At 41.8% G+C, this 19,719-nt stretch overlaps 1 protein-coding gene across 1 annotated transcript in view; it reads right to left on the bottom strand.

Annotated features, from left to right (window-relative positions):
• Positions 1 to 19,719, bottom strand: part of LRP1 (LDL receptor related protein 1) — a 523,305-nt gene that overhangs the window by 487,417 nt on the left and 16,169 nt on the right. The gene's annotated exons all lie outside the window — the stretch shown is intronic.

A 19,719-nucleotide genomic window follows, 5' to 3' on the forward strand; every position in this document is an offset into this window, starting at 1 on the left:
TGCCAGGACAGGTAGATGTGTCTCATCATCTCTGCTTCCTTTCACCACTCAGTGTTGGGCCAGATGAGAAAGGAGTTACATACAGAGGCGGGGCAGATTTACAGAATAGAAAGGAGGTACATCAGTGGAACACGAGTAGCGGGTTACAATGGTGGGACAGAAGAGCAGGGGGTTACAGTGGTGGGACAGATGTGCAGGAGATACAGTGGTGGGGCAGATAAAAAGATCGTTCAGCTGTGAGACAGAAGAGCATGGGAGTACGGCGGTGGAGCAGATGTGGAGGGAGTTAGAGTGGTGGGGCAGATATGCAGGGGCTTACAGTGGTGGGGCAGATGTGCAGGGGCTTACAGTGGTGGGGCAGATGTGCAGGGGCTTACAGTGGTGGGGCAGGTGAGCAGGGGGTTACAGTGGTGGGGCAGATGAGCAAGGGGTTACAGTGGTGGGGCAGATGTGCAGGGGCTTACAGTGGTGGGGCAGATGTGCAGGTGGTTACAGTGGTGGGGCAGATGTACAGGGGGTTACAGTGGTGGGGCAGATGAGCAGGGGGTTACAGTGGTGGGGCAGATGAGCAGGGGGTTACAGTGGTGGGGCAGATGAGCAGGGGGGTACAGGGATCTGAAGTGTGGAGTTGCAGGAATTGGGGCTGATCTGAGGCGTGAGAGTGCAGGACGTTAATTTCTCACTACTAAAGTAGTTTACAGAATTTACTTTATAAAAAATCTTTTTCATGATTGAGAATGTGAAGTTGACATTTTTTGGTTATAAAATCGGCACACTCAATTTCTTTGAAAACATTTTTCAGCACACTGTGCTCAAAAGGTTGCCTACCCCTGGGTTAGAGGCTACGTTGTGTTTTTATTTTTTAGCTGTGTTCCCTTTGAAAATAATTCTCTCTCACTTTGTGAGAATGGTGTTCTCTCAGCTTAAAGATAAAAAAAGGAACATTTTTAATGTGCATCTGCACACAGATGTAAAAAACACTGCATTCAGCTCTGTAAATCATATTGTTTTTATGCATCTGAACGCAACAATATTGTTTGCTATGGGCCCAAAAATCTGTCTGTGGTCAATAATTTATGGGTGTACATATGTAAATGCATGTACATGCGTAAATTTGTGCTAGCGGAAGGGAAGAAGAATTTTACAGATCTGTACAAATGTTTGCAGAAGCATTTTATTGACCATTACATGCATTTTTGTCCCTGGATTTTGCTGCCTGCAAGATCCTTTATAAATATCAGTAAGTTAATTACAGCCATGTGCATGAGCCCAATTAGTGTAATAATATTTATTCAACTGGTCTTATAGTACGAATATATATGAAAGATTGGAATAAAAGTGGAAATCCATGTTGTCAATTAATTCTAGCCTTTATGATAAATTAAAAAAAAAATCAAATAGAAAAACCCAAAAGTATTTTGGGCGTTTGCGATTTTTTTTTCCTTTCTAAAAATGGTAGTCATCTCCCAAACTAAGGCGACCCACAGAAATGTTCATTAACTAATCTGTTCAATGAATAACAAGACATTTCTGCCACGTGTTTCAACATTAAAGTACATTGACAGGTGTCCATAAGTGTTTTTATTGCACAGCTATTTGACTCCCACTTGAACATGGGCAAACAACCAATCTCTCAGTTGGTAGCATATAATACCATCAGGCTTTGTTAATGCATAACAGGATTTACCAAGTAATCCTTTATGATTCGATAAAAGCTAAGTCAAACTTAAATCTGGTTGCTAGTATAAGGGGTATATGTAGAAAGAAGCAGCTGATGGTACTACAGTTACAGTATTATAGGGGAGCATCTTACATAAAGCCTTATACATACAATACATTCATCTCCACCTATAGGAAGATTGAACTTGCTGCATATCAAAAAGGCAGGCAGACCGGTTGTGTGCTTTCAGCAAATGTATGCCTAACTCTGCATACAGCGTCTGTAAAAACAATCCTAAAAGTCAATCTGATTATGGGGAAAAGTCCAGTGCCATTGCAGAGTAGAAAAATGTTAAGCAAAATGTTAGAGGCTGAGAAATTGTTGGGACCACAGACTATTTGCTGGAACAAGAAATGGAATCTAGAGGTTATGTATATGATTTGCTTTTACATTCTAAAATGATAGTTGGATTCTGATTAGTTGTTGAAAGAGGCCACGGAAGCACTGTAAAAAGCGTCAGAATCTAGTAATGAGAGAAAACTGTGTTTAAAGCTAAATCTTCCTTACTTTAGAATAGTCAAAGTATTGTTTTAATTTATATATTATATATACACAATATCTTACAAAAGGGAGTACACCCCTCATGTTTTTGTAAATATTTTATTATATCTTTGCATATGACAACACTGAATAAATGACACTTTGCTACAAAGTAAAGTAGTGAGTGTACAGCTTGTATAACAGTATAGATTTTCTGTCCGCTCAAAAGAACTCAACACACAGCCATTAATGTCTAAACCGCTGGCAATAAAAGTGAGTACACCCCTAAGTGAAAATTTCCAAATTGGGCCCAATTAGCAATTTTCCCTCCCTGGTGTCATGTGACTTGTTAGTGTTACAAGGTCTCAGGTGTGAATGGGGAGCAGGTGTGTTAAATTTGGTGTTATCGCTCTCACTCTCTCATACTGGTCACTGGAAATTCAACATGGCACCTCATGGCTAAGAACATGCTTAGTCAGTCCTTCACCTTTACCCTCAGCTTCTTTAGCAAGGCAGTGGTTGTCTTGGAGGTGTGTTTGTGATTGTTATGTTTGAATACTGCCCCGCGGCCCAATCTCCAAAGAGAGAGGATCATGCTCTGTTTCAGTATGTCACAGTACATGTTGGAATTCATGGTTCCCTCAATGAACTGTAGCTCCCCAGTGCCGGCAGCACTCATGCAGCCCCAGACCATGACACTCTCACCACCATGCTTGACTGTAGGCAAGACACACTTGTCTTTGTACTCCTCACCTGGTTGCCGCCACACATGCTTGACACCATCTGAACCAAATAAGTTTATCTTGATCTCATCAGACCACAGGACATAGTTCCAGTAATCCATGTCCTACTCTGCTTGTCTTCAGCAAACTGTTTGCGGGATTTCTTGTGTATCATCTTTAGAAGAGGCTTCCTTCTGGGATGACAGCCATGCAGACCAATTTGATGCAGTGTGTGGCGTATGGTCTGAGCACTGAGAGGCTGACCCCTCACCCCTTCAACTTCTGCAGCAATGCTGGCAGCACTCATACGTCTATTTCCCAAAGACAACCTCTGGATATGACGCTGAGCAGGTGATCTCAACTCCTTTGGTCGACCATGACAAGGCCTGTTCTGAGTGGAACCTGTCCTCTTAAACCACTGTTTGGTCTTGGCCACTGTGCTGCAGCTCAGTTTCAGGGTCTTGGCAATCTTCTTATAGCCTAGGCCAGGGATATGCAATTAGCTGACCTCCAGCTGTTGCAGACCTACAAGTCCCATGAGGCATAGCAAGACTGACAGCCACACGCATGACACCCAGAGGCAGAGGCATGATGGGATTTGTAGTTTTGCAACAGCTGGAGGTCCGCTAGTTGCATTACCCTGGCCTAGGCCATCTTTATGTAGAGCAACAATTATTTTTCAGATCCTCAGAGTTTTTTGCCATGAGGTGCCATGCTGAACATCCAGTGACCAGTGTGAGTGAGAATGATAACACCAAATTTAACACACCTGCTCCCCATTCACACCTGAGACCTTGTAACACTAGCGAGTCACATGACACTGGGGAGGAAAAAAAGGCTAATTGGGTCCAATTTGGACATTTTCACTTAGTGGTGTACTCACTTTTAGACATTAATGGCTGTGTGTTGAGTTTTTTTTGAAGGGACGGCACATTTACACTGTTATACAACTGTACACTCACTACTTTACATTGTAGCAAAGTGTCATTTCTTCAGTGTTGTCACATGAAAAGGTAATATAATAAAATATTTACAAAAATGTGAGGCGTGTACTCACTTTTGTGAGATACTGTATATAGAAAGAACAAATTCAGCAGCCCCTACAAACACCATGCATATTTACTTTGTGAATGATGCTGCAACCTAAAGTTACTATAAAGAACTTACTAAAGTATTTAAAGACCTATTCTACTATTAGTACCTATTCACACTCCTCTGTTTTGATGCAGCAAACTCATACAATTTTTTATATGAAAAAGCATTTCAGGTAGAAATTTCATTATTTCTTATGTGTCTGGTTCACATCTTCGTATTGCAGTTTGGTATGAAAGTCTTGTTTACTTTGCAACCAGTGCTGGTCCTTTTTTTTGTGCTTGTTCTTTTTTGAGCTTACAGTAGCCCAGAATCATTCAACCCACTTCCTGTAAACATAGGGAGTCATGGGCCCGCCACTTTTGGAGGGGGTATTGACACACAATGCCCTTTACTCACAGGGCACTCATGTTAGCAACTCTACACCACTGAAGATTGCCCAGCTCCAGAGAAGAGGCAAAAAAGGACCCTGAATGTCACATGACCGGTCTGGAATGCTTCTGAATTATTTTTTAAAATAATACATGTGGAGGGGTTGGAATTGGCCTTTAATGGTGAAAGAAGGGGAATGGCAAATCCAATCAGCAAACCATTAAATCAGCTGTAGCGTTGTCTTTCCTTTTTGAACTTCAGCAAGGATTATGTGTCTTGGGGGAAAAAATTAAACAGTTCATAAAAAGCTGATCATAGCAGTTGGCCATCATTTCCAAGAGCCCGACCTTGGGACACTTCGTTACTCTTTCAGACCGAAATGAGTGCTGCTAGAACAGTCTTAGTGAAAATTTGGTAGTTTATGCTGAACATCATTCTGTTTTTTCCCATCTAATGGAATCCATGTCAACACCTGGTTTGTGTTTTGTGGTTTCCTAAATTAAGGTTGTTGTTTCCTGTTTGAAGATGTAACGATAAGCAGCAAGTGGAATGCACCATTTGGTTGGGGCTGAGTCATTCCTGGGATTGTACTTTGATGTTTGCACATGTGGTATATACAGCTCCTCTGTTACTGTATTCACTGTGGATGACTTGTAGGAGATAAAGGGCAATTCTTAGTTTATTATGGGTCCAAATTAATTTTTCTATGTAACAGAATCACTGTTTTTAACAATGCAATAGTCTTCAGATATACATCATCATGCATTGCTGTGCTAAACTATTATTTATTCCATCAGCAGAAAAAATGGTTAACTTCACTCTTGCAATCACTGTGCAGGTACATGTTAAAACAAACATTGTGCATTTAAAGAGCAGGTTCTCTTTATAGCTTACCTCCTCTACTACTAAATTACCAAGCTTATGTTATCCCATCAGAGCCCCAAGTACAAAGTCCTGTGTAAGGCTCTGTGTGGATATAGGGATAAAGACTCATTCCACGGACCCCATGTGATAGTTCTGCTGTGACCTGCAGAATGGCAGCTCAGGTGACAAGCACTGCATAGTGAGGAAAAGGTCACGTGTTCCCTATACCAAAAAGTATGTTATTTTTCAGAGATCCACTGGCGAATTGATGACACAGTCTTACTATAGACTTAAAGCGTTTGTTACCCCAACATTTCATATTTCTGATATGTGCCTGCTGTACCATGTACTTGTATGAAAAAGTATCCTGTTCTCTTTGTATTGCTACCCTTGTGTGAAATCCCTGGTGTTCCTGCCAGTCCCTCTGCTTTCCTATTAAAAACGGACCACACTAAGCAGGAGAATAAACAGTGGTCAGTTCTCTAGCTGTGCACAGCCTTTTACTAGGAAGGTCAGTGTCCTGCTGCTTTCCTCCTCCAGCTCTTATGCAGCTGATAACACAGGGAATGTGATCACTTATAAAAAAAAAAAAAAAAAAAAAAAAAAAGGGAAAATACGGTAGTTCTGTTTGTTTTTGTAATCTATACACACATTGTTTGCCTTTCATTTCAAACTGAATGGGTTGTTTTACATGGTGATCGTTTACAACCACTTTAAAGTATAACTAAAGTCAAAACTTTCTTTTTTTTTTTTTTTTTTTTTATTTTAGTTTTGGATGGAGTGGAAAGGGATTAGAACACCAATCAGTTTTTATTGCTATCTGTGTCCCCATTAGGGAGACTCGCCCTCTCTGTCTGCATACCTCCCAACTTTTTGAGATGGGAATGAGGGACACCTATCGGCAAAAGTATGCAGGCATAGGACAACCCCTTGCCACACCCCCTTAAAGGACAATTGTACAAAAAAAACAAGATTGGTTGAACCCACAAGTGCTTTTTTTTACCACTACTATTACTTTATATTGGCTTTTGGACTTTACAAAATGTAGCAATTTAGAAATCAGATGAAAGGTTTGGCGCTAGAAAACACTTTTTGATAGATAAAAAGTGCATTTTATATACATCTATATAGATCAGACCGAAATGAGTGACGGATGAGGAGGAATGAGGGACAGAGGGACATTGCTTCAAATCAGGGACAGTCCCTCAAAATCAGGGACAGTTGGGAGGTATGCGTTTGTCCTGTTTACCATTATCATTAAAAGTGAAAATAAAAGAAAATCCTAAATTGTGGGTTGTCCCCAGTAAAGTAATAGAGGGTAAATCTTTCAATGTGAACAACTAGTTCAGGTGACCTGGGGGTCCCCAAGAGATTCCCTCAATTTGCAGGGATTTCCTCTCACTTACTGTTCTGGCTGGGAGACAGGAAGTGAAGGTAAATCTTCTCATTGGGACAAAGAGGGCAAAAATAAACCTTAAAAGAGGTTATAACCCTCCTTTACTCTATCAAAAATGAAATAAAAATAAGTTTTGCCTAGAATTCTACTTTAATCCTGGAATTTTCTCTACTATTTCTTTACAGTTGTTGAATACATCTAAAGACCTCCGAATATGAAGAATGCCCCTGGACCCAGCATGGCCATCTCTGTGCATCCACAGCATGAGTGTGACACTGCTCAGAACAGACCTATGGTAAAAGGGGCAGAAGCCCTGGCCAGAAGATGGCTGCTGAACCTGGTTGCAATGGTTTAAATAAAAAATAAACAGATCAGTGCTTCTGACCCTAACATATTTGCAACATTTTCAGAAAAGTAACAGCAGTTCATTGATTGACACTACTGCAGAGCTGGCCACCTTTCAGCTCTTTAAACCTGCCTGCTGGCTCTTTGGCCGGGTGGACTGGCTCCTGAGTTCCTGTTAATTAATTCACCCTGCTTTACTGCTCGCAGGAGTCTATCTATAAACACCTTTTCAATCACTTCTTCACAATTTGAATATTTCACCAAAACAGGCAGCTGATGATGTTCAAAGTAAAACCTCTGCTATTAATATGTACGAGGTGAGGAAGTTCTGTGATATCAATCTGATCTTAACATGACCTTGTGTTCACATGGCAAAATATTCAAACTTGCCTGCACCCTGCCAATCAGCGGTTATTCCTGCCGATTTCAAAGGCCTTATCGCTCACACTGTCTTGAACTGCCTTTCTCTGCTGAAGCTCTCTGAAAAGCAAGGAGGTCACAAAGAGAAGCAAGCTGATCGTTTTCAAAGGTTACAATATAAAGTAGAAGAAGAGTTAGCCAGCAGACCAGACTACCCTTTTAAGGGGGGTCCAGGAAAAGCAGAGTCAGCATCTGGAAGAATGGCTGATGGAATTTTCCAAAGGCAGAGACAACTTCCTCCCATGATACATAATATATTCAATATGTTTAGGTTACATAACTAAGGCAGATGAAAAAAGAAATCATCCAGTCTACTGAACGTTTACAAATCTCCTTCAAGATTTTCCACACAACTAGGGACACTAAGGGCCTGTTCACACCACTGGGAGCAAATTATGCCGCAAATACACACTCACTCACAGGTGTTGTGCACATTACAAAAAATTGCAGGCATGCTGCAATGTAAATTCCTTCTTTTTAATTTATTGAAATAACACTTCATTGAACTCTATGCACAACAGCGCAAAAAAAATAAAACAACCCTTGGGGGGATGGGGGAGAGCATATTTAGATACTCATTCCGCTGACTTTCATAGTGCAGAAGGTAGTGTCATCCTCCTACTAACAAGATCCCTGGGAATGCTGAGTATTTCAAATTCCACGAGAATGCACTGCAATACAATGCAGGATCATCATTTTAGGAAATTTGGGCAACTCAACACTCTCTGAGATGTGTCCGTAAGGAGGATGATGTCACCCTCACCTAAGTGAGGTGAGAGGAAGCTGTGGAAAAGTATATCATATATAACACTACACCTCGCTCACCCCCAGATTTTTGTGGACCTCTTGAATAAATGCCTTGTCACGGAGTTGCAGGTCATGCAACATCCTCAGGCGATTCTAGAACTGAACACAACATGCAAAAACATTGTGATATTAAAGATCTGATCTAATGAAAAAAGTACAAGGGCGGCCAGAACAACTCACTATAAATCAACTGACATTTGTACCTCCTTTCGTACCAGCCAAGGACACCCAGAAGTGTTTTCTCTCTCTCTAGGACAGTCTGTTTCAACCTTTTCAAAAGAAGAACCCTTAAAATAACACACCGGTCTCAGGGAACCCCTGCTAAAAACGTACTATATCTACAACTCATAATACATTAGTGTGATGGTTACACTTGTGGTCACTGGGAAAACTACCCCCTTACTGATAGCTAAAAAGAAGGCAGCCATAAAAACCTAATAGTTGTTCTAATCCATCTCCACACGGTCTAAAAATAAAAACGTTTCTGCTTCAGTTATACATTAATTTGAGTTTAAAGTATGTATAGCCAAAACTTTTTTTTTTTTTAGAGTATGGAAAATTCAAAACTCCTGCCTTTTCATTTTTTTTGTGTATCATTGGAAAATGTCCTTAAAATTTTATAACGCGCACTGTGTGCTTACTTTTCTTCAGATGCACTCAGTTTAGTTGCTTAAAAAAATAAATCAATAAAAATTTAAATCGGTGTGTCCAGTGGGCAGGTTAAATACGCTGAATGTGCCTAAACTCAGAGGAAATTACAGTATCTGGAAAATCATAACGTTTGTTTATACATCCCAGATCAATATATACTGCATTTAAATAAAATGAAATGCTGGCGGACTGTGTGAATGAAAGTGTATCCAAAAATAAAAATACAACATATTTCAGATTACCAGTTCCAAAATGTGGTGGGCTGCATCAGGGGGTGGAGGGTCCATTCCTGTGTCTGGTCTGTCTACATATGTCCTGATGAAGTTCTGGGGAGGAACGAAACATATGTAGACAGACCAGACACAGGAATGCACCACCCACCCCCTGGTTTGCTGCATGCCTAACCACTCAGCGGAACCTATGGGAGTCTCCAATCACGGGATTGGCTGGAAATTGGATGGTCTGTAGCTGACTTCACTGTTTCTTGGCTGGATTGCTTGGACTGTCTCTCCCTGCAAATGGGAAACTGGCTCAACATGGGAACTGCAAGTCTGCAGCATTCACACAGGACAACCACCTGTACTGAATTATCTGTTTGACACATAGCTAGGGCTGAAACAACTAATCGATTAATCGACAACTAATCGATTATGAAATTAATCGATTACTATTTTCATAATCGATTAATCGGCCAGTAACATAATGGGGTTAAAAAAAAAGTAAAATGAGCACTTTATAGTACAAAAAGAGCAACATATGGCTACTGTAAATATTACTTTCACAGTTCTACAGTAAAAAAATTAACCCCTTACAGTAGCGATCTGTTTTTTTGTACTATAAAGGGCTAATTTTCTTTTTTTTAACCCCCATTATGTTACTAAACGTCTTAGACCTGGTTCACGTCTATGTGCTTTTTGCAGAAACGCACTACAGTTCATTTACATGATTTCCTATGGGACACGTTCACATCCATGCTTTTTTCAGCCGCTGTGTATTTGGAAAGGGCTGGGGACTTTTTTTTTTTTTAAAGGTGCTTTTTTGGTTCAATATACTTCAATGGAGAAGCTGCAGAAAAGCATGTAATGTGTTTTTGCAGCAATTTGTGTTTTTAAATCTGCCCAACAACAAATTGGCCCAAAAAAAATGCAAAAAAAGCAAATCGCAGCAAAATCACGTGCGCAAAAAGCACTGCAGAAACAGATCAAAAGCAAACTGCATAGGTGTGTACTGAGCCTTATGCTGGCCACATGCATAAAATTTCAGACGAGAATATTCAGAAGAAAAATCTTTGTACATTCGCTGAATGAAAGAATGTTGTTTGAAATTTTCACTTGTTTTTAACATTCCGTTTTTAAAATGAATGTAATTTCTGAACGAAAACCACATACACTGTCTGAAAATTCCTTTGACCAAGAAGTTTTCTATTTCCAAATTTTCCCATCACTGTGGTTGAAAATGAACATCAATTTGACCCCACTAACGATTAGAAAATCGAACGAACGTTCTTAAAATGCCTTTATGTTTGAAGGAAGACATTGTTTGTTTTTTTAATAATAAAAAAAAATTGATCTCCGAGTCTGATGATATTTACCAGATTCACTCTTTAATAGTATATACAGTATATATCTCCTCTAATAGTATATACAGCATATCTCCTCTAATAGTATATACAGTGTATCTCCTCTAATAGTATATACAGTATATCTCTTCTGTCTGTTATTCTCAGCGTGGATTAGATATTTTGCTCCCTAACCATATAGTTGGTTATTTATATTTACCACTGCATAGAGATATTTAAGAATAAATTGCCTTTTTTTAAAACTTTACATATTTAACTAAATTATACACCACACTGTTTTTTTTAAGGTTATTAACCGATTAATCGAAACAATAATCGGCCAACTAATCGATTATGAAAATAATCGTTAGTTGCAGCCCTACACATAGCATCACGAACCTGGCCACACTCATTGAGCAGCAATCAAGAACTGGAATATCAGAGGATCATAACCAACACAAAGCCTTTACAAGAGATAGCAGGACTGTGAGTACTATTACACATTGTAGACCGATCATATCGGCAGTTACATTAGGGTACCCGGAGTGCTGGGACCCAGTCATAGCCTGGCTGGATCGGATACAATCCTATGACTGCATTTTATGTGTAAACTGCTTGCTGTGAACACAGTGTATGGGCTGGAACCTCTTTATGACATTCTACGGATATGGTACAGGTGTGGAATGATCAATGGGACAAGCAGCTCGGAGAGTGGATCCTTATACTACTACTACTACTACATTCAGATTCCTGTCAGCTATATGAACTTCCTTGTTGCCTTTTCCTGAGTTTGACTTCAAGCAAGCGCCAATACCCACACAGGTAGCATTAGGCTATGTGATCTGCCAAAGGAGGAAGGGTAACAAAGTTGGCCACCGACCAATGGGATTGTTTCCCAGATTTACCTGTGATAAAAGTTGCAACTGCATTCGCCCATTGTGGCTGTAAAGTGTAGAGCTCTAGAATCAGGTTTCTGGGAGGACAACCCACTTGTATCATCAATTGTAGTGGTTCTTTGACTGCAGGTGTATTCATTAGGGGTATCATCTTGGGGGGTAGCTTACACAGTCTCCTACAGTTCCAGCTCTGAGGGGGAGGTCTCCCGCAGCCCCATCATTATACACAGGAGGAAGGGAGGGTTAGGTGTGTGATACCTACTACAGGGTTGGGGGGAGGGAGGGCACTGGTCATTGGGAGATACATGGGGGATGGGGGGGGGGGGGTTATTTCTGGAGAGCTATATCATGTGATGCTCTTTATAGATCAATAAACTCGTTTTGAGGAGTTAACCCTTGGGTGTGCATAATATAAATTGTTTTTCTTTTTTCTGTTGTTGTTCAAACCAAAGCATTTTTTAGTTGCACAATACTTTAAAAACAATTGTAGGCAGCTAAGGACATTACAGCTACTGAGCAGGAAGCCCAACAACAATCTATCTGTGTTGTTTCTGGTCAAGGTCATGAAATAGAAATGTTATTTTTACATACACAGTAAAGATGAATGAATACTATATTTATAGGATGCCTATTCCTGAAGACCAACTTACTTCTGTTTTGGCCCACAACTATTACCAAATTAGTTATTATAGCTTGATAGAGAAACAGGCTACAGTTTGCCAGAGTTGTGCTTTTTTAGTATTCGTGCAAACATAGTGGATTTCCTACAATTTATATCAGAATGCCCAGTTAATGCCCCTCGTGTCCCACCTCACTGCTATAGCTACAAGCTGATGCATGTTCTCTTTCCATGGTCACCTCCCCATCCCTAGCCTGCTGATTTGATAATAAAGCAATAGAAGTACGTGGGTAAGGTCATCCTCCCGCTTTCCCCTCCTATAAGCAAATACCCAATGTTAAGGCAGAACATACGCTATACAATTTATTTGTACAATCGTTTTTAAATCTACCATCAACTACGTAGTGCAAAGGCCTGACTGATTTGCTACAAACTGAAGAGGTTGTTTAGTTGTGTCTTCCTATTGTATCGTTTTGGTAAAATTAAAAAGGAGAATGTACAAAGTTTGTATAGTCTAGTCTATGGCAGGGATAAGCAATTAGCAGACCTCCAGCTGTTGCAAAACTACAAGTCCCATCGTGCCTTTGCCTCTGGGTGTCATGCTTGTGGCTGTCGGAGTCTTGCTATGCCTCATGGGACTTGTAGTTCTGCAACAGCTAGACGTCCGCTAATTGCATATCACTGGTCTATGGCAAGCTTTAGACTAATAGTACTGTGCAATCATGCAATGAAGTCTTGTCTCAATCACAGCAATAGCCCTGTCTCGCTCATTCTAAGGCCGGGCATAGAGGTTTGAACCATGTATGGGCAGGCTGAATGTACCAAAGTTGATCAATCAACTTGGGTACAACCAGCCTGCCAGATTTTACATGTCGCTATAGCCGCTAGAAATAATCATGGTCTTCTCCTAGCAGGGACGGCTTCCCCAACCCTGAGAACACAATAGATTGGTGGGGGGGATTCCCCTGTCAATAGTGTGTTGATGGAGGAAATCAAGCAAATTTCTTTTCTGCAACCCATGGTTGTAGAAAAGAAATCTGCGCCGTCTATGGCCTGCCTAAGTCCTGACATACAAGAGCAGATTGAAACCAATACAGTGAAATTTCAGGTGCTTATAAATATAATTTAGAAATATTGAAAATTGCACATACATTTACATTAATGATTTGAGCTTGTGTAGGGAGCTGGCAGGAACGGAAGAGGTCACGCTTGTCAATAGATTTTAATTACAGATGAATGAAACAGATCATAGTGACCTTGATACTACGTCTGTGTATCACAGAGGGTAAAACCATACTAAAAATATATATGTATCAACATGGATCACATTTCTTAGTAAAATCAAAAGTTGCAATCGAAAAATATTTACAGATACATTTATACAGGGCTTTCTTTCTGGCTGAACGCTCCAGAACACCATTCCGACACCTATGGCAACCCTCTCTGCTCTGACCTGCCATGTAAACACATTAGCCGGTAGAGGAAGTTTTCTGCACAACCTACTTCCTCTACTGGCTTCTTTGTATTAGCCTTGGTGAGACCTGGGGTCGGGTCAGGTCCCAGCACTGCAGCTGCTTGTGATGATCCAAGAGGCAGCTTACATCCCCGCCTGCCGGCGATACTCTGATGACAGTTCTGATGGGCGGAACTCTCCGATCGTCACTTTACTGTGACAAGTCTAAAAGAAAAGAGCCCCCACATACCATATACAGCATTGGTGGCTTACCAGAAGAGGGAAGGGAGCTGTGAAAGGGTTGGGGGGGGTGAATGTGTGCAGAGAGAACGGTTGAAGTGGGGTTTTGTGGAATTTGTACAGAGGAGAACTTGGAAAATGGGGGGGGGGGGAATCTGTGCAACAAAGAGAGCTGGGTGGGAATTTTGTGCGGAGAGGAGAGCTGGGGGAAAATTTTAGCAGAGAGGAGAGGTGGGAGAGGAGGGTAATTTGTGCAGAGAGAAGAGCTGGGAGGATTTTAACAGAGAGGAGAGCCAGGGAGGACCTTAGCAGAGAGAAGAGGTGGGGGGGATTTTAGCAGAGAGAAGAGGTGGGGGGGATTTTAGCAGAGAGGAGAGGTGGGGGGGATTTTAGCAGAGAGGAGAGGTGGGGGGGATTTTAGCAGAGAGGAGAGGTGGGGGGGATTTTAGCAGAGAGGAGAGGTGGGGGGGATTTTAGCAGAGAGGAGAGGTGGGGGGGATTTTAGCAGAGAGGAGAGGTGGGGGGGATTTTAGCAGAGAAGAGAGCTGGCGGGGTTAGCAGAGAAGAGAGCTGGCGGGGTTAGCAGAGAAGAGAGCTGGGGGGGTTAGCAGAGAAGAGAGCTGGGGGGGTTAGCAGAGAAGAGAGCTGGGGGGGTTAGCAGAGAAGAGAGCTGGGGGGGTTAGCAGAGAAGAGAGCTGGGGGGGGTTAGCAGAGAAGAGAGCTGGGGGGGGTTAGCAGAGAAGAGAGCTGGGGGGGGTTAGCAGAGAAGAGAGCTGGGGGGGGTTAGCAGAGAAGAGAGCTGGGGGGGTTAGCAGAGAAGAGAGCTGGGGGGTTAGCAGAGAAGAGAGCTGGGGGGGGTTAGCAGAGAAGAGAGCTGGGGGGGTTAGCAGAGAAGAGAGCTGGGGGGGGTTAGCAGAGAAGAGAGCTGGGGGGGGTTAGCAGAGAAGAGAGCTAGGGGGGGGTTAGCAGAGAAGAGAGCTGGGGGGGGGTTAGCAGAGAAGAGAGCTGGGGGGGGGTTAGCAGAGAAGAGAGCTGGGGGGGGTTAGCAGAGAAGAGAGCTGGGGGGGGTTAGCAGAGAAGAGAGCTGGGGGGGGTTAGCAGAGAAGAGAGCTGGGGGGGGTTAGCAGAGAAGAGAGGGGGGGGGATGGCGATGTTTGCATGGAGAAGAAAGTGTGTGTGTTTTGTGCAGAGAGGAGAACTGGGAAAGGGGGAGATTTGTGCAGAGGTGAGCGCTGCAGAAGGCAGGTTGTGAAAACAGAGCTGAGAGCTGTGGGGGACACTGGGGGTGTAGAGGTGAAACAAGGGGGTGCAGAGGTGAGTTGGGGACTGGGGTTGTAAGCTATGGTTGGAGGGGTGCAGAGGTGAGATTTTGACGAGGGGGCAAAGGGGAGTTGGTGGATAGGCATGCTAAGGTTAACTGTGGATATGGGTGCAAAGTTGAGCTGTGGACAGGGGAAAAAAAAAAATAATGAGGTGATCTGTGAATGAGGGTTGCAAAGGCAAGCTGTGGACGGAGGACGCAGAGGTAAGCAAAGAGGTGTGCAGAGGTGAGAATTTTTTGGTTACTTTGAGGGGGATACTTGAGGGAAGGGGGTTTTGCTTGGGGAAGACCAGGGAAATTTGTTGCGGGACAGTAAAGCATACAGTGTTCAGAGTTCAGTGACGAAGAGAATGTAATGTAGGGTACAGCATGCAGGGTGCAGTGGTGAGAATTTTGTAACATACTTTGTACATTACATATTCAAGAAACGCTATACTCTGTGCTGTATGTTACATATCTTTTACAGTGTATGTTACATATTAAAAGGCCTTAGGATGGTACTCCTGAATGCTGTACTCTGTACAATGGGTTTTGCATTATATACTCCTGAGCCCTGCATTCTGTATGCTGGGCTGCATATTGCATATGTTTTATTGCTGCACTCTGTGTGCTGGGCTGTGTTTTACATATCCCTGCACTCTGTATACAGGGCTATATATTGCATATTCCTGAGCACAAGGGACGCTTCACATTGAATGTAAGTACTGTCCCTGTTGCTGTTTTTTTTCTGCAGTCTGTGTGATAGGCACTTCTCACAACTGCACAATACAGACTCCTGAGCCCTGTACTTTGTTACATATTCCTGTACCTACATGCAGTAGGTAAATTTCAGGCAGAAAGGAAAGCGACCAGCACTTCCTACCAATAAGATGGCCGCCACTCGTCTTCACGCCCCTGAAGACGCACGTTTGTGACGAAACGTCTGGTGGAGCAAGGGGCGAGTGGCGTATTGGAGAGGACGGAGGAGTGGCGGCCATCTTATTGGTAGGAAGCGCTGGTCGCTTTCCTTTCTGCCTGAAATTTACCTACTGCATGTGAGTTTTTACTGAGCTTATGAGCTTATCAAGGATTAAAGTCGTTTTTGTTTGGGATGTCTGCGCAATGAGTTTGTTCTTTTTCATTCCCCTGCATATATGATTATCGTGCTATATCTCTGGAGTGCACTTTTAAGGCAAAGCCATCCTGGGAATAGGCTTCTACATTTCTGGGTCGGTCAGTGGAGTGAGGATCTCTAGGCAACAAGGGGAGTTTCTGCTGACTGAGGAAACGTGGATACAACCTACTAATGCAATTGCTGTATAACCCATATGCGACAGTAAGGGTCAGTTTTTTAGGGTGTTGGTGATGGGTCCTTTCCTTTTCATCTCATCAAAATTCCTTCATTGACAGACTCAGAATCACATGAACTTTTGTTTATCATTATTTTCTTTTTTTTTTTTAATAGCGCTACACCTTAACCCCATATTTTTGTTATTGCACCCAACAATATTTTGTCAGCAGGTTTTATGTAGTATTTTTGAATAGCGCAACAAATTTCATCAGGGGGAAAAAAAAAAAAAAATTAACCTAAAAGATTTTAGCAAATGGCTGCAATATAACAAAGAGTTAAACATTTAAGGGGGTCTGAACACCTCTCTCTCTCTCTCTATATATATATATATATATATATATATATATATATATATATATATATATATATATATATATATATATATATATATATATATATATATATATATACACACATACATACATATATATACACACACACACACACACAAAAAGTGGGGACGGAAAGTATTCAGACCCCTTAAATTTTTCACTCTTTGTTATATTGCAGCCATTTGCTAAAATCATTTCAAGTTCATTTTTTTTCCCTCATTAATGTACACACAGCACCCCATATTGACAGAAAAACACAGAATTGTTGACATTTTTGCAGATTTATTAAAAAAGAAAAACTGAAATATCACATGGTCCTAAGTATTCAGACCCTTTGCTCAGTATTTAATAGAAGCACCCTTTTGATCTAATACAGCCATGAGTCTTTTTGGGAAAGATGCAACAAGCTTTTCACACCTGGATTTGGGAATCCTCTGCCATTCCTCCTTGCAGATCCTCTCCAGTTCTGTCAGGTTGGATGGTAAACGTTGGTGGACAGCCATTTTTAGGTCATCTCCAGAGATGCTCAATTGGGTTTAAGTCAGGGCTCTGGCTGGGCCATTCAAGAACAGTCACGGAGTTGTTGTGAAGCCACTCCTTTGTTATTTTAGCTGTGTGCTTAGGGTCATTGTCTTGTTGGAAGGGAAACCTTTGGCCCAGTCTGAGGTACTGAGCACTCTGGATAAGGTTTTTGTCCAGGATATCCCTGTACTTGGCCGCATTCATCTTTCCCTCGATTGCAACCAGTCGTCCTGTCCCTGCAGCTGAAAAACACCCCCACAGCATGATGCTGCCACCACCATGCTTCACTGTTGGGACTGTATTAGACAGGTGATGAGCAGTGCCTGGTTTTCTCCACACATACCGCTTAGAATTAAGGCCAAAAAGTTCTATCTTGGTCTCATCAGACCAAAGAATTTTATTTCTCACCATCTTGGAGTCCTTCAGGTGTTTTTTTTAGCAAACTCCATGCAGGCTTTCATGTGTTTTGCACTGAGGAGAGGCTTCTTTCGGGCCACTCTGCCATAAAGGCCCGACTGGTGGAGGAATGCAGTGATGGTTGACTTTCTACAACTTTCTCCCATCTCCTGACTGCATCTCTGGAGCTCAGCCACAGTGATCTTTGGGTTCTTCTTTACCTCTCTCACCAAGGCTCTTCTCCCCCGATAGCTCAGTTTTCCCAGACAGCCAGCTCTAGGAAGGGTTCTGGTCGTCCCAAACGTCTTCCATTTAAGGAATTATGGAGGCCACTGTGCTATTAGGAACCTTAAGTGCTGCAGATTTTTTTTTGTAACCAGATCTTGTGCTTGCCACAATTCTGTCTCTGAGCTCTTTAGGCAGTTCCTTTGACCTCATGATTCTCATTTGCTCTGACATGCACTGTGAGCTGTAAGGTTTTATATAGACAGGTGTGTGGCTTTCCTAATCAAGTCCAATCAGTATAATCAAACACAGCTGGACTCAAATGAAGGTGTAGAACCATCTCAAGGATGATCAGAAGAAATGGACAGCACCTGAGTTAAATATAGCAAAAGGTCTGAATACGTAGGACCATGTGATATTTCAGTTTTTCTTTTTTAATAAATCTGCAAAAATGTCAACAATTCTGTGTTTTTCTGTCAATATCAATATGGGGTGCTGTGTGTACATCAATGAGGAAAAAAAATGAACTTAAATGATTGTAGCAAATGGCTGCAATATAACACAGAGAAAAAAAATGTAAGGGGGTCTGAATACTTTCCGTCCTCAGTGTGTGTGTGTGTGTGCGTGCGCATATATACACACAGTTGTGCTCATAAGTTTACATAACCTGGAAGAATTTAGGATTTTGATTTCTTGGCCATTTTTCAGAAAATAATGAATAACACAAACATTTTCTTTCACTCATGGTTAGTGTTTGGCTGAAGCCATTTATTATCAACCGTGTTTACTCTTTTTTAAATCATAACGGTAACAGAAACTACCCAAATGACCCTGATCAAAAAAAGTTTACATACCCCAGTTCTTAATACCGTGTATTGCCCCCTTTGACATCAATGACAGCTTGAAGTCTTTTGTGGTATTTGTGGATGAGGCTCTTTATATTCTCAGGTGGTAAAGCTGCCCATTCCTCTTGGTAAAAAGCCTCCAGTTCCTGTAAATTATTGGGCTGTCTTGCATGAACTGCACGTTTTGAGATCTCCCCAGAATGGATATTGAGGTCAGGAGACTGAGATGGCCATTCCAGAACCTTCACTTTATTCTGCTGTAGCCAATGACAGGTCGACTTGGCCTTGTGTTTTGGATCATTGTCATGTTGGAATGTCCATGTACGTCCCATGCACAGCTTCCTGGCTGATGAATGCGAATGTTCCTCCAGTATTTTTTGATAACATACTGCATTCATCTTGCCATCAATTTTGACCAAAATTTCCTGTGCCTTTGTAGCTCACACATCTCCAAAACTTCAGCGATCCACCTCCATGTTTCACAGTAGGAATGGTGTACCTTTCATCATAGGCCTTGTTGACTCCTCTCCAAATGTAGCATTTATGGTTGTGGACAAAAAGCTCAATTTTGGTCTCATCACTCCAAATGACTTTGTGCCAGAAGGTTTGAGGCTTGTCTCTGTGCTGTTTGGCGTATTGTAAGCGGGATACTTTGTGGCATTTGCGTAATAAAAGCTTTCTTCTGGCGACTTGACCATGCAGCCCATCTTTCTTCAAGTGCCTCCTTATTGTGCATCTTGAAACAACCACACCACATTTTCAGAGAGTCCTGTATTTCACCTGAAGTTATTTGTGGGTTTTTCTTTGCATCCTGAACAATTTTCCTGGCAGTTGTGGCTGAAATCTTAGTTGGAAAACCTGACCGTGGTTTGGTTTCAACAGAACCCCTCATTTTCCACTTCTTGATTACAGTTTGAACAATGCTGATTGGCATTCTCAATTCCTTGGATATCTTTTTATATCCCTTTCCTGTTTAATACTGTGCAACTACCTTTTCCCGCAGATCCTTTGACAATTCTTTTTCTTTCCCATGACTCAGAATCCCGAAATGTCAGTGCAGCACTGGATACAATATGCAAGGGTCTGTCAGGAGTCCAGAAACTCATTGACCTT

This window comes from Aquarana catesbeiana, linkage group LG02, assembly GCF_042186555.1.
Source record: "Aquarana catesbeiana isolate 2022-GZ linkage group LG02, ASM4218655v1, whole genome shotgun sequence".
NCBI lineage: Eukaryota > Metazoa > Chordata > Amphibia > Anura > Ranidae > Aquarana > Aquarana catesbeiana.